Raw genomic sequence first — 13932 nt, forward strand, 5'->3', positions numbered from 1 at the left:
TTTGCCAGTAACAAAGGAAAGAGGAAATAGCATAAGGCTTGGAAGAACATGGCATATGTAAGGAACAGCAATTGGTTAAGTAAAGCTGGGGGGGAGGAGGGGATAAAGCTGAAATGGGAGCTGGGCTGGGTTGTAAAGGACCTTGCGTGCGGTAACGAGACGGCTAGACGTTGAGCTCAGCCCACGGGCAGAAAGGAATACACAGCGCTCCAAGAAGCAATTGTGCTTACTGAGGACACTGTTTTTTCCTGAATCCTTACACAGCTTCGCACAAATGTAAATCTATGCGTATACACAAATATGTTGGGGTGTGTTCTTAAAAAAAAAAAGAGCGTGGTCTTAAACAGGGACAGAATTAATCCAGTCACATGTGAAATAGATGCTAGGCTATTTCTGCTGCCAACCTGGGATTGTTATTGTAGCAGAGTAGACCTGTATTTGAGACTTTACAGCTAGCAGGTAAATGAAATTATTTTCGCTGAGCTCCATTTCCAAAAGGTTCCATTCAGAATATAAAGGAGGAGCGAGAATGTGCAAATGACCACTAGGCCAAATTCTCCATCATAAACCAGTGTTTCCAAGAGGAAGGGGCCAGTTTTTCTTTTTTTTTTTTTTCTTTTTGTCTTTTTGTTATGCTTTTCCACAATAGACTGTGAGATATTAGGACTAAATGATCTCTGATCTTTTACAAAGCTGCAATTCAAAGATTTTGAAAATGGCCATTTCCATTGTCCCTGATCTGTGCAACCGGAGTGGGTTCAGATGCTTTATGTGGGCTCCCTACTTTGATTTCTGGGTCTGTAATCACCCAAGGGTGCTCATGAGAACTCAAACACATCCTAAATGCAGAGTATTTTTAAATTTATTTTTATTGAAGTATGGTTGATTTACAATGCTGTGTTAGTTTCAGGTGTACAGCAAAGTGATTCATATATATATATGGCTCATATTCCTTTCCATTATGGTTTATTACAGGATATTAAATATAGCCCCTGTGCTATACAGTAGGTCCTTGTTGTTAATTCCATATATAGTACTTTGTAACCACTAATCCCAAACTCTTAATTTATCCTCCTCTTTTTCCCCTTGGGTAACCATAAGTTTGTTTTCTATGTCTGTGAGTCTGTTTCTGTTTTGTAGGTAAGTTCATTTGTATCTTTTTTTAGATTCCACATATAAGTGATGTCATATGGGATTTTTCTTTCTCTTTCTGACTTACTTCACTTAGAATGACAATCTCCAGGTCCATCCAAGTTGCTGCAAATGGCATTATTTTACTCTTTTTAATGGCTGAGTAGTATTCCATTGTATAAATATGCCACAACTTCTTTATCCAGTCATCTGTCAGTGGACATTTAGGTTGCTTCATGTCTTGGCTATTGTATACAGTGTTGCTGTGAACAATAGGGTGCTTATATCTTTTCAAATTAGTTTCCTTTGGATATGTGCCCAGGAGTAGGATTGTTGGATCCTATGGTAACTCTATTTTTAGTTTTTTAAGGAATCGCCATACTGTTTTCTATAAAGACTGCACCAAACCACATGCCCACCAACAGTGTAGGAGGGTTCCCTTTTCTCCACACCCTCTCCAGCATTTGTTTGTGGACTTTTTAACGATGACCATTCTGACTGGTGTGAGGTGATACCTCATTGTAGTTTTGATTTGCATTTCTCTGATAATTAGCAGTATTGAGCACTTTTTCCTGTGCCCATTGGCCGTTTGTATGTATTCATTTGGGAGATGTTTGTGTAGGTCTTCTGCTCGTTTTTGATTGGGTTGTTTGTTTTTTTGTTATTAAGTTGTATGAGCTGTTTGCATATTCTGGAAATTAAGCCCCTGTCAGTCACGTCATTTGCAAATATTTTCTCCCATTCCGTAGGTTGTCTTTATGTTTTGTTTATGGTTTCCTTTGCTGTGCAAAAGCTTGTAAGTTTAATTAGGTCCCATTTGTTTATTTTTCTTTTATTTTATGGCCTGGGTAGAATGCCCTAGGAGAACATTGCAAAGATTTCTGTCAGAGAATATTTTGTCTATGTTCTCTTCTAGGAGATTTATGATGTCCTAATGTCTAAGTTTTTAAGCCATTTGGAGTTTATGCTTGTGTATGGTGTGAGGGAGCGTTCTGACTTCATTGTTTGCATATGGCTGTCCAGCTTTCCCAGCACCACTTGCTGAAGAGACTGTCTTTTCTATATTGTATAGTCTTGCCTCCTTTGTCGGAGATTACTTGACTGTAAGTGTGTGGGTCCAGCAGTAACTTTAATATTGCCATTTGCTCTCTTATTATTCAAGTCAGTGAGGGATTATCAGCAGGATCTCTGTGGCTTGGGCAAAACCAGGGGTCAAGCCCAAACTGTGAATCTGGGAGGGTCCAAATATCTGGCACATACGATACACGGCACACAGTAGTGTGACCTTGAAGATTCCAACAGTCTTTAAAACAATTATCTCCTGAAGTTCTTAACCACAAAGGGAACAGGCTGCAGAGAAGGGGAGTTCTAAAGCATAAATGGTTAGAGGCAGCTCCTCTTCCAGTGCCATTTGTAGACTTTCAGGATGTGAGGTCAATCTGAAAAGTGATGGGTGAGCCATGATCTCATCCTAGGCTGATCCTTAACTTGCTCTGTGGCTTCAGGAAAGTGCCATCATTTCTGTATCTTCACTTCTGAGTGTCTGGCAAATGGGATAACGGTTATATTAGAAACTTTAATTTGAGTTTGCATTTATCTTGTTAGACAAGACTCGTTGAAATAGGACCACTGCCACTTTTAAATTGTCTCTCTCTCCCCACCTTTGTGAATCTACAATAGAGGGATATTAGAGGATAAAGGTACTGGGAGATTTTCAGCATGATGTCTATTCTGGATACCTGAGTTAGGTGCCCATTTACCCACTTTAGTCCCATCACAATGGGATATATTTTTCTATTTTACAAATTGAACTCGCTCCACTGATTTTAAATACTGAAATAATTACTCAAACACCAAGCTGCCCTACCGGTATGAAGTCCAGTGACTCCCTTTTTAGTGCTTCTTCAATATTTCATTTCCAGAAAGAGATCGTAGGCTTTATTTCATCTAATAGGATGGTCAGTCCGTCTTCTCTTCCCAGTGGTGAAAAGACCAGAACATTTTTTTTTTTTTTTTTTGCTGCCATTTGTGGCTAGTAAAGAAAATAAAATGCAGTCGCTGTTATCCCACTGTACAAAATTACAACAGAGAACAAAGGAGAAGGAGGCGATGGCAGAGGAGGAGGGCGGGGAACAGAAACTTGCGTCTTGGTCCCAGGGAGATCCCGCCTGATTAGTGCCTTGGCCGTTGGGCCCAGGGGAGGACACAGCTTAAATGAAGGTAAAGTCGTGTCAACAGGCACGCTCTCCAGCAAGCTGCTTTCCAAAGATAAGCTTGGAACTGAAGGACTTCCCAGAAAATGACAGGCCTTTTTTTTTTAGTTTTTGAATTTAATTTACTTTTTTTTTTTTTTGGTGAGGGGGAGGTAATTAGGTTTATTTAGTATTTATTTACTCTTAGAGGAGGTAGTGGAAATTGAACCTAGGATCTCATGCATGCTAAGCATTCGCTCTACCAACTTGAGCTATACCCACCCCTCTGACAGGCCTTTTTTAATTTATTTATTTTTCCTTCCAGAACTTGGTCTCTTTCCCACTGCGTTTATCAATATGCCTCAGCTAACTGAGCATCTGGCGCTAATAATATCTTCCCAGTAAGCGTTCGGTGGCCTTTTTAACATCCACTGGCACCTGACCATACCTGCCAGGCTCTTTCCGCGGGCTAATTATAATTCCTGAGACAGTCCGGGGTGGTAGGTTTCTTAGTGTTGCCATTGTGCAAATGGGAAAACCAAGAAACTGAATGACTCCCAAAGACTAGCAGCATTTAGAAAAATTCCAGGACTGAAATGAGAGGGCAAGTCAGTTTAAGTCTGACACAGCTGTTCGTTCTCTCTGGCTGACCCTTTCGCTAAGTCTTTCGGGTATTACTCACATCCCAGAAAAAGTGCTCCCCGCCTTCATAGAAACATCATCACTTGTATGGGTACATATGTGTGTATACTTACATTAATTCTTAATCTTTAAATTATAAAACTAGACAAATGTGTCCTTTTTAAAAGATGCACACCAGGTAGAACTACATAATGTGAAAATGAACACCTATCTGTCCACTCTCACTCTCACACCAATAGTCTAGGGTTCATCACCCACGTCTCCCCCATGCATTTATGTAGAAATATGTTCTTATATACATATATCTGATTTTTCAGTATCAATCACATCATAATATAATACTCTTTTATTAAAATCCTACCCATATGTCTTAGAATATCCATTGAACCTCTATTTAATTTTAGCCAGTTTTTTAATTTGACTTTTAATGTTTCCTCCTAATTTTTCTGAAGTATTGTTGATTTACAGAGTGTTAATTTCTGATGTACAGCATAGTGACACATATATATAAAATATATATATATATTTATGCCTCTTTATTTTTAAAGATGGCAGAAATATCCCATAGTACAGATGAATCATGTGTTTTGATATTTTAGTCAAGGATTCTTAAAGATCTTGTTGGAGGATTACAATGCAAAGGGTAAAAACTGTACTCTGAAACTTCAGGCATTGTCACAAGCTTGGAAAGGAGACGGCTGGAAACATTTTGAATCATGTGTTACGAACTGGTGATTAGTACCTCAGACCTTGAACCCAGACTTGGCTCTCCACCCCAGCTGCAGTGCTTACTACGTGTGTGAACTTGGGAAAGCCATGAATTCTGTGACTGGTCTTATTCTCTAAAAGATGGAGGGGACGATGACTTTATAGGGTCCCAGCGAAGTCAGAATGAGGTTCCTGATGGCAGTGCAGAATGAAAGGCTTAGAACAAACCCTGGGACAAAGCAGGGTCATAATAAACACATCTGTCAATCTTTTTGCCATTTTTGGCTACTCCCATCCAAAACTTCTTTCTATTTTGAGGGAATTTTAAAATAAAGTCCTTGTGTCCCACTATGGAAACTCAGGTCAGCTGGAAATTTCTGACTGTCTCCCACCCGCTGTGGCAGTTTCAGCCCCTGACCTAGGCTGGGTCCGTTGTATCCTCATCACTGGAATTTGGAGAATCTGGGGGGCAGTTATGCCAAATGCACAGGGAGTGATACACTGGGGGCCGTTTGTGAACAGCAGTAGCAGTGGTCTTTAACCAGCATGTTCATTTGGAAGTAAAATGTTCAAATAATTTCCTAGAAATACAACATAACTTACTGAAAAGAGCGAGCTTTCAAATGCATCAAAAGGGGGAAAAATGAACTTTTCATATGTAATAACGTTGCTCTAAAAACTGTTAATTTCTCATGCTCTCATTCAAAAATAATTTCCTCCAAGATTGCATTAATCTTGATTGAAAAGGCAGCCTCATGATGTTTTAATATTCTTTTTTGGGGGGGTGTGGACTCTGGACTTAGTCGTTCACTATTGAATTTTTTTTTTTTTGCCCCTTGACTAGACAGAGAAGTGTGAGTTTCTCAGAGCCAGCAGACTGTTGCAGATAACTCCCCAGCCCACCCGGCTCCCTGCCATCGGCCCTGTGCCCCGCCTGGAGTCCACTCCTTCCTCAGTTACCAGACCTTCTTATTCCTTGAGATTTGGCCAGTGGAAGTTGGGAGGTGATGTTAAATCTTACTTCTTTATTCATTGCCTGCTGTTGTGTAAAAATCCATTCACCGAAGGGACAACCTGCTCTTAGTTCCATGTTTAAAACTGCAGATTAATTTTTAATGAAGTTACAAGATAATCTGCAGGTAAAGCCAATACGTGGAGGATGGCAGAACTGAGAGAAACGAATCTGGTCCCTTGAGAACACTGAAAAGCCTTTGGCTCCGGTGCTCTGCCTACTTCTGGGTCCTGTTAATCATATTAGTCAGAAAAAGCCCCTGTATGTGTTTAAGTCAATTTGAACTGAGTCTATTTATTTATTTAATTATTTATTTATATTTATTTATTTTTGCAATAAAAGTACTACCTGATAGATCTAAACAGTTAATTAGAGATATAGATATAAGCAGAGATTTTGAAATTGCACACTCAGGAATAATAGAAAAATAGAAATCTATGGACGATCTGCTGCATATCTCAGATTTGGCAGGTAGGTATTAAACGCAAGTCATGTTCTACACGCGGGTGACATTTGGTACCGTAAAGAGGAAAAGAAAAGGTCACATCCTTCTTTCGGAGAAGCACTTCATCTAGACTAGCCCAGAGTGTTACAGGAAGAAGAAACTCTACTTTCTCTCACTGTGTTACCTTGTAGGGACTCCCAAACAGTTGTATTATCCTACTGTGGAAAGGAAAAAAAAAGAAAAGGTTGAGAATAGAGTTTACAGGAAATTTGTTAAGAGTCATAATATTTCACATTAAATGCTTTAATTTGTAAGAAATAGAATCTGTTGGAAGATTTTTAAGCGGAAAGGAAACACACGAGCATACTCTAGGGAGTGAGGTTTGGTTGCGGGGTGTGTGATGCATTGAATTTGGTAAGTTTGGACGCTCATAATTAACAGTCCGGGGAATAGCATTTAATAACATTTAAGGATGGCTATCACATCCCCACAAACTCAATTTTTTTTCTTTGTTTCCGGAATTTATAATAAGTCATGATTTCTAGGGACCTTCCCTTTAAGTTATTCTTTATTGGAGGTTCCCACATACAATTGTATATTAAAAAATACTACTCCTCATGTAGACCAAGAAGAGTAATAATGACACCTCAGATGTGTGTGTGATGTTTTACTGTCATGAAATGCTCAGAAATACCCTGCTGTGGTATCACAACAAGACTGTGAGGTGATTGGGCGAGAATTTTTATTTTGACACCTAGAAAAACTGAGGCTTAGAGAGCTAAGTAATTAATTGCACGTTGGAGTTCAGAGTATGGGAGCAGGTGCAGATGGTCATTCTGTAGAGATTCGTGGCTTTTCATTCCTCCATGTGGCTTCAGAGGCAGCAGAACGGGCTAGCCCCTACTTTATTCCACCAAAAGAGATTGAAATTACACTACATTTTAAAAAATTGAGTTATAGTCAGTTTGCAATGTTGTGTCAATTTCCAGTGTACAGCACAATTTTTCAGTTATACATGAACATACATATATTCATTGTTGCATTCTTTTTCACTGTGAGAGAATTTTTTGATACATTTACTTTCTCTTTCAACTTTATGGATACTAAACTATTTACAGTATAGCAACTTACCATTTTAAAATAATAAACATCATATTAAGGGGAGAGAACTTCTGTCAACTGAACTTTCATGATTCCTTTACACGCATTTCTTCCTTGTATTTATTTCGTTTCAAAGGGAAGTTAGCTCTAATTTCTTGCTCCCTATGGAAACAATAGGGGTGTTCCATGTTTAACAAAGAGGTGGAGGTGACAACTCTTCTCTTCTTTCTTTTTTTTCCCTTAAAATTAATGAGCAGATAGTGTTTGTTCACAGACAGCTGTAGCAGGAAATACACTAATGATTTTTTTGGCAACACATCCTTCTTGGTAAAGAACCCTTTGGCTTCTTAAAAAAGCTCTATCAGTCTTACAAAATACATTCCTGTAGCAATTATTCCGTTTTTTAAAAAATTCATTTACTTCTTTGCTCATTTATTAAATTACTACTCAGTAGCTAATGTTAAACAGGGTACTGGGTGCAGGGTACTGAACTGAGTTCTAGTTAAACGTACACCAAATTTAACATTGAATGAAGACAGACTTGAGGAAATGTCAAGAGCTCCCAGCAGACAGCCTTTTCATTTGATCAATACTTAATAAGGAAATAGGTAACGAAGGCAAGTATGATTATGGGAGACAGGTAAGTAGAGGTGATATTCAAGAATAAGGATAGTTTTAGGGAAACAAATGTGGAAATTGGACTCAGGGAGTCTGGGTTTCGAATCAATGTTAGGCTTGTGACTTGCACTAATTACCTCTGTAACCTCCTCCTCTTTTGAGGTTTTGAAAGCTTCCTCATCTCTAAACAGTGGAGACCCTAGAAAATCTGAAGGTCCTTTTAAGCTCTGACCCTTCATACTTGCACGGTGGGTATACCAAAAATGCATGCAAAATTACAAAACAAAAATAAGAACATAAGAAACAGAAAAGGTGTTTAGAGGCGATTCAGGGCAACAAACATTCCCTGAACCTCAAATATTGTTCTGCAGGGCGCTAAGCACTTAGGGGGCATAAGAGAGAAGTCATCCATGACTCCAACAAGCTTGTATAAACTGACTGGGTTGATAAGTGATACTCAACCCACGTGAGCAGGGTCGTGTCCCAGCTTCAGCGTGGGGCCCCATTATGAGAAGCATCGGTCCAATAACAGATTTTGGTTTTCTGCAGGGGTGCAACTCTTTGAAGCTCCAGGGAAGAAAAATTTCCACCTGGTTGTATCTTTTTTCAGAAAAGAATCCAGATAGATCATTATTCTTTAACCTGAGAAGTGTAAGAAAGACAAAGTTCCTTGTGGCCAGTGAGGCTTGGTCTTTTGTATCCTAACCAGCTCCCCCCGCCCCAGTCTATCTGTAATTGTGGCAGGGGCAAACATGGTCGCATCAGAATTTAAGCCAGGGGGGTTAGGAGAGCAGAATCTCCAACTGGAGGTCATTATCACGGCGTTTACCATCAGAGCCAGTGCCTGCCTACCGGCTTCCGATCGCCACACATCAAACATGAACAACACGACTTTGGCATCTTTCCCACTTCCTTCTATTTTGTTACCTGCAAAGGGAGACAGGTGGCCACTAAATAGTCCATAGTACCAAAAGAGAAGCAAGCATAAGAATGTCCTCGACTCCCATAAATGATCACTCATTGAGAGGCAGCCTTGCTCAGGTAGGTGGGATGCTGCAGGACGAGTGTCCTGATGGCTTTATGAGACATCCTGATGGATGAGAGTGGTCTGAATACACCTCACCTCCCTATCACCATCCTTTGGACAGTAATTCAAGGGCACTGTTACAAGGCGACATTAGAATAGAATAGAATGTTCTGGTTGTGTTCACCACAGTGCACAGTGGGATGGGCCTTTTATTTGCTTTGTGTGAACATTTTCCTATAAAAACACTCTAGGTTCATGGCAACACATCCACAGTGCTGCGACACTGGGTCATACATCACTTTCACAATTAATTAAAAGCTCTAGGTCTTTTTCAAATGACACTCATGCAACAAGTATTGCTCAGCTTTTTCTTCTGCAATTAATTTTAGAATCTAGATTCTATTTTAGTTACTGCCACATCCCAGCTTTCCAATGTCTGCTACGTTCGACTCTGTCATCTAAACTATTAGCCATTGACAGATTTTGTTGATAAAACTCTTTAGCCAGTTGGATGAACACCTGTCCAAGTTGTGGATGGTTATGTTCCCTGTTAAGATCTCCCCCTGCAGAGTGACAGAGTATTGAGAAGGTCAAGCATGTAATTAAAAGTTGCTTTTTGAACATAAAGTTAGAGCAAAGGGAAATAGTTCTAAGAGGACTTTCAGTAAAGTCACGAAAAAAGAAACCAGGTGTATTCGTGAAACTGAAATAAATGAACCTTGCCCCCACGTGGGCTATATGCCCAGGAATGGGATTGCTGGATCATACGATACTTCTGTTTTCAGTTTTTAAGGGAACCTCCATACTGTTCTCTGTAGTGGCTGCACCAATTTAGATTCCCACCAACAGTGTAGGAGAGGTCCTTTTTCTCCACACCCTCTCCAGCATTCATTGTTTGTAGACTTCTTGATAATGCTCTTCTGTCCAGTATGAGGTGCTACCTCAATGTATTACTCACTTTTATATATGGAGCCGTGGTCCAAGAATGCTAAAGTGTAAAATAAAAATATTTTAAATGGTAGGAATTGCCTTACAGGTTAATTTCAAACTTTGAAGATTTTTTTTTAGTTCCTTCCCTCCTTTGTCATGTCAACCACCTTACACGGCTCTCCTTCCTCATCCTTTTTCAGGGTTAACTGATAGTGATTAACTGACAGTGATTTTGTGATCGCTTTGAAAAGCTTTTCGCTATCCCCCAAGCATCTGGATGATTTATTACCAGCTCTTACAGACTGAACTCTTCTTTCCCTCCTTCGGGTAACTGCACTGGCATAGAGAGTTTAAAGATGCATTTCTTTGATAGAAAGAAAAGTAGGAGTCACACAGTAGTCTGTCTCTCTGATTTCTGGGATTTAGCACATTCCCTCACTCACTTCCTAGGAATCGAATCTTATATCATGATTTCAGGGGTCATCTTTACAGCAATGATTCCCAAATGTGTATTTCTCTTCTAGAATGAACCCCAGACTCATCCGTTCAGCTGCCACTCCATGTCTCCCCTTAAAATATGCCCCAAGCTGAGCACCTGATTTTCTTCCCAAACCTGTGCTCCATGTCATAGCATAGTAATCTATTTTCTCTTCTCTTGACTTTTCCTTTTTTTTTCCTTCTTTCCTTCCTTCTTTTCTGTTATTTTTTTTTAATTGAAGCATAACTTCTATACAATAAATGCACAAAATGGGAAGGGTATAGCGCCAATTTCACTTTTACATATGTGTGTACCAGGACTCCAGAACGCCCCCTCACACCCTAGCCCAGTCAGTTCTCTTCAAGGGTTAATTTACTTCTTGGTACCTTTTCTTAATAACTTCAGAACAAGGCTTTAAGATAATAGAGATGGAAGTCAACAGAACTGAGTCATAATGTAATTTTATGGAACTATGAGGAAGCATTTGATGCCTGACTACCATTGAACTGCAAGCCTTAAGTGTCACATTGTCAAGAACAAACACATCTCCATGAATATAGAACAAATAATCTACGACTATGTATAAACACTCATTTCTTTCTAATTAAATGCTCAGTCTGAATAGATTTTTTTGAAAATCCGAACTGTCAATTAATTTTAGTCCAGATCAGAAAGCAGCATTGTGTAGTGCACAAACGCATGAGGCACTGGTCAGGTGATATCTGGGTCGAGTCCGTGCATTGGTGTTTGCTGACTGTTTATATCTGGACAAGGTCCTGAATCCTCCTGTCCCTGTTTACTCATCTGCAAAATGCAGACAAAGGACTGTTGTGACGGTAAAGTGCAAAAATGAAAAAAAATCATCATAGCACTGGGAATGAGGTATGTTTTCTAATTAACTCCAGTAGCACTAAGGGGAAACAGAGAAGTCAGTTAGAATTCATTGAACATTCTTAATACCTCTTCCTCCTACGTATCTTGCATGTGTTATTTCACTTAATCAAGAAAGAGGAAAAACATCTCAATTTCAAAGAACTCTGTATCCTATGACGTTTAAAGTCTATATACAGATCAAAAGAATAGATAAACAAGATTATACTGTATAGCACAGGAAATATATAGAAGATCTTGTGGTAGCTCACAGTGGAAAAAAAATATGTGACAATGAATATATGTATGTTCATGTATAACTGAAAAATTCTGCTCTACACTGGATTTTTTTTAACATTTTTTTATTGATTTATAATCATTTTACAATGTTGTGTCAAATTCCAGTGTTCAGCACAATTTTTCAGTCATTCATGGACATATACACCCTCATTGTCACATTTCTTTCTCTACACTGGAATTTGATACAACATTGTAAAATGACTAGAACTCAATAAAAAATGTTGGAAAAAAAGTAAAAATAGAAAAAAAAAGTAAAATTAGAAAAAAAAAGTACATTTGGTAATCCTGTTTCCCAGATACTAGGGGCTTTGGTTTTATGGTGGCTCCCACCAGTGGTTTCCGTGTGTGTGTGAGCATGTGTGTGGCAGGGGGAGGTAGTGTCCCCTTCCACCTGCTACTGAAGAGGCAGAAACTCTCTCCTTTTCACCCCATTAATGGTTGCCGCCAGGGGTTTTCTCAGGTGTGCTCACAGATCTTGTCACCCCGCCAGAGCATCTCCCCTTTCTCTCCTCTTTCACTCCAGCTGCCTTCACAGATCTAGGACTCTCAGGATCCTGCTGCTTGGGAACTCTGTTTCCAGTAGCTCCCTATCTCGAGGAGGGGTTTGTCTTCTGGGCTCTGTGAAGCCTCTAGTGACCGCTCATCAGCCAGCACTGGCTTGGATGCTGGCCGCCACTGTTGCAGGGATAAGGGTGACTACTTCCTGGGGCCACATGAAATTGTTTGTCCCTAGAACTGTAACTCAGAGCCACTGTGGGTTTTATTTAAAAGTGGTTAAGACTGCATTTCTCCCTTTGTTGTTTTATCTTATGTCATTTTATGAATATATATAATATATATTTTGGGGGTGGGGAGGGTGGTAAACTAGGTTTATTTATTTATTTTTTAAGTGGCAGTACTGGGGATTGAACCCAGAACCTCATGGATGCTAAGCACACACTCTACCTCTGAGCTATGCCCTCCCCCTTTATGAATAATTTTTTTATCATTCCAAAGGACAATTTGGGTCCCTCGTGGCTCTGGGAACCCTTATATTCCTATTGCGCAACTTTTCCATTCATGACGGCAGGAGTTCCTCCTCCTTTGTTCACTGGCATTTCCCTACCAGTGAAAGACTGCAGATCAAACCAACATGTCAATTCCAGTACAACAACGCATGGTTGAATCCTGCATTCTTTCCTTCCATATGTGTAAAGCTGTCCTCTAACAGTGTGGTTCCCATGATTCATAATTATTTATTTATGTGTTCAAATCATAGGATACATAGTACTTTCCATATGTCTGTGTTAAAACAAACACAATCTTATTCACGAGCGTTGAGCATGTGTTTATTTAGATATAGAAGACATAGAGTCCAAACACGGCATTCAAACATTAGTTGAGTTGAATCCTTTTCCCCACCCTTTATGGTGACTGTTTTAGCTATGTGAAATATAGTTTAATGTGTTCTTGTTTCTGTTCCATTTGGGATTTTACTGCCCCCTGTCGGTGGCGCGGTATCATGTACATACGAACACTGTGTGGAGAGAAGCGAAGCAGTTCTCTGTTTATTGATTCTTAGAAAAGGGTTTATATAGGACATGCACGGTGCCTCACATATCATTTAAGTTATAACAATGTTAATAATCTTAAGCTATTTAGGTCCTGCAGTAAGCTCCTGCAGTAAGCTCAGGATGTTACATGATCAAGGACAGATTGTTTGAAAGTTTGTCATGAAGCTTCATTAAGTAGGCCACCTCTTATCCAGCCGGCTGCACCTGTCTTAGGTTGTCCTCCTCTGAGGATCTCACCCGTCATTGGCTCTCCAGCCGTCCATACTGGACACATTAAGTAGGCCATTTCTTATCCAGCCTGAATACGTGACATTCCTCACAGCTTGTTTATCAGTTCAGCCCATGGCTTATTCTCTAGAGCCTTCAGACGGGGGCCTACCCCCACCCTTATTGATTAGATTTTATTTTAAAGAGTATGTGAGACATGAACATGATTCAAAAGCTGAAACTATACAAAGAGAAATGGTCATAGAAGGTCCCTCCCCCCGGCTGTTTCTTCCTGCCCTTCCGACACCTTCCATCCTGCTCACCCCATTCTCACCCACCCACTCTACACGACCAGTCTTACTAGTTTCTGGTATACGTTTCCTATGTTGCACGTGCATTTTGCATAAATGTGATGGTACATGCCTACCTGTATATTTACCATTCTTTTTACACAAAAGGTAGGACACCAAATCAGTAGGCAGGAGATCAAAATGTCAAAAAGCAAAAATCGAGTAAAAATAAAGCTGATTCCTGTCTGCCATTATTGTTAAAATTTCACTTTCTAGGTAAACGCTTTTGGAAATTTTGCTCTGTCTAATCACTTATCTGGGCCGAGTCTAGCTGGGGTTATATGTGACTATTAGAAAATATTATTCAAGAATCACATCCATGCGTTTGCTCAGATAAGTTCTTTATTCTTTATTCTAAAAGCACATTG

At 39.6% G+C, this 13932-nt stretch overlaps 1 long non-coding RNA gene across 1 annotated transcript in view; it reads left to right on the forward strand.

Annotated features, from left to right (window-relative positions):
- Positions 1 to 13932, forward strand: part of LOC116658311 — a 109072-nt gene that overhangs the window by 44849 nt on the left and 50291 nt on the right. The window lies entirely within an intron of this gene.

This window comes from Camelus ferus, chromosome 20 (genome assembly GCF_009834535.1).
Source record: "Camelus ferus isolate YT-003-E chromosome 20, BCGSAC_Cfer_1.0, whole genome shotgun sequence".
NCBI lineage: Eukaryota > Metazoa > Chordata > Mammalia > Artiodactyla > Camelidae > Camelus > Camelus ferus.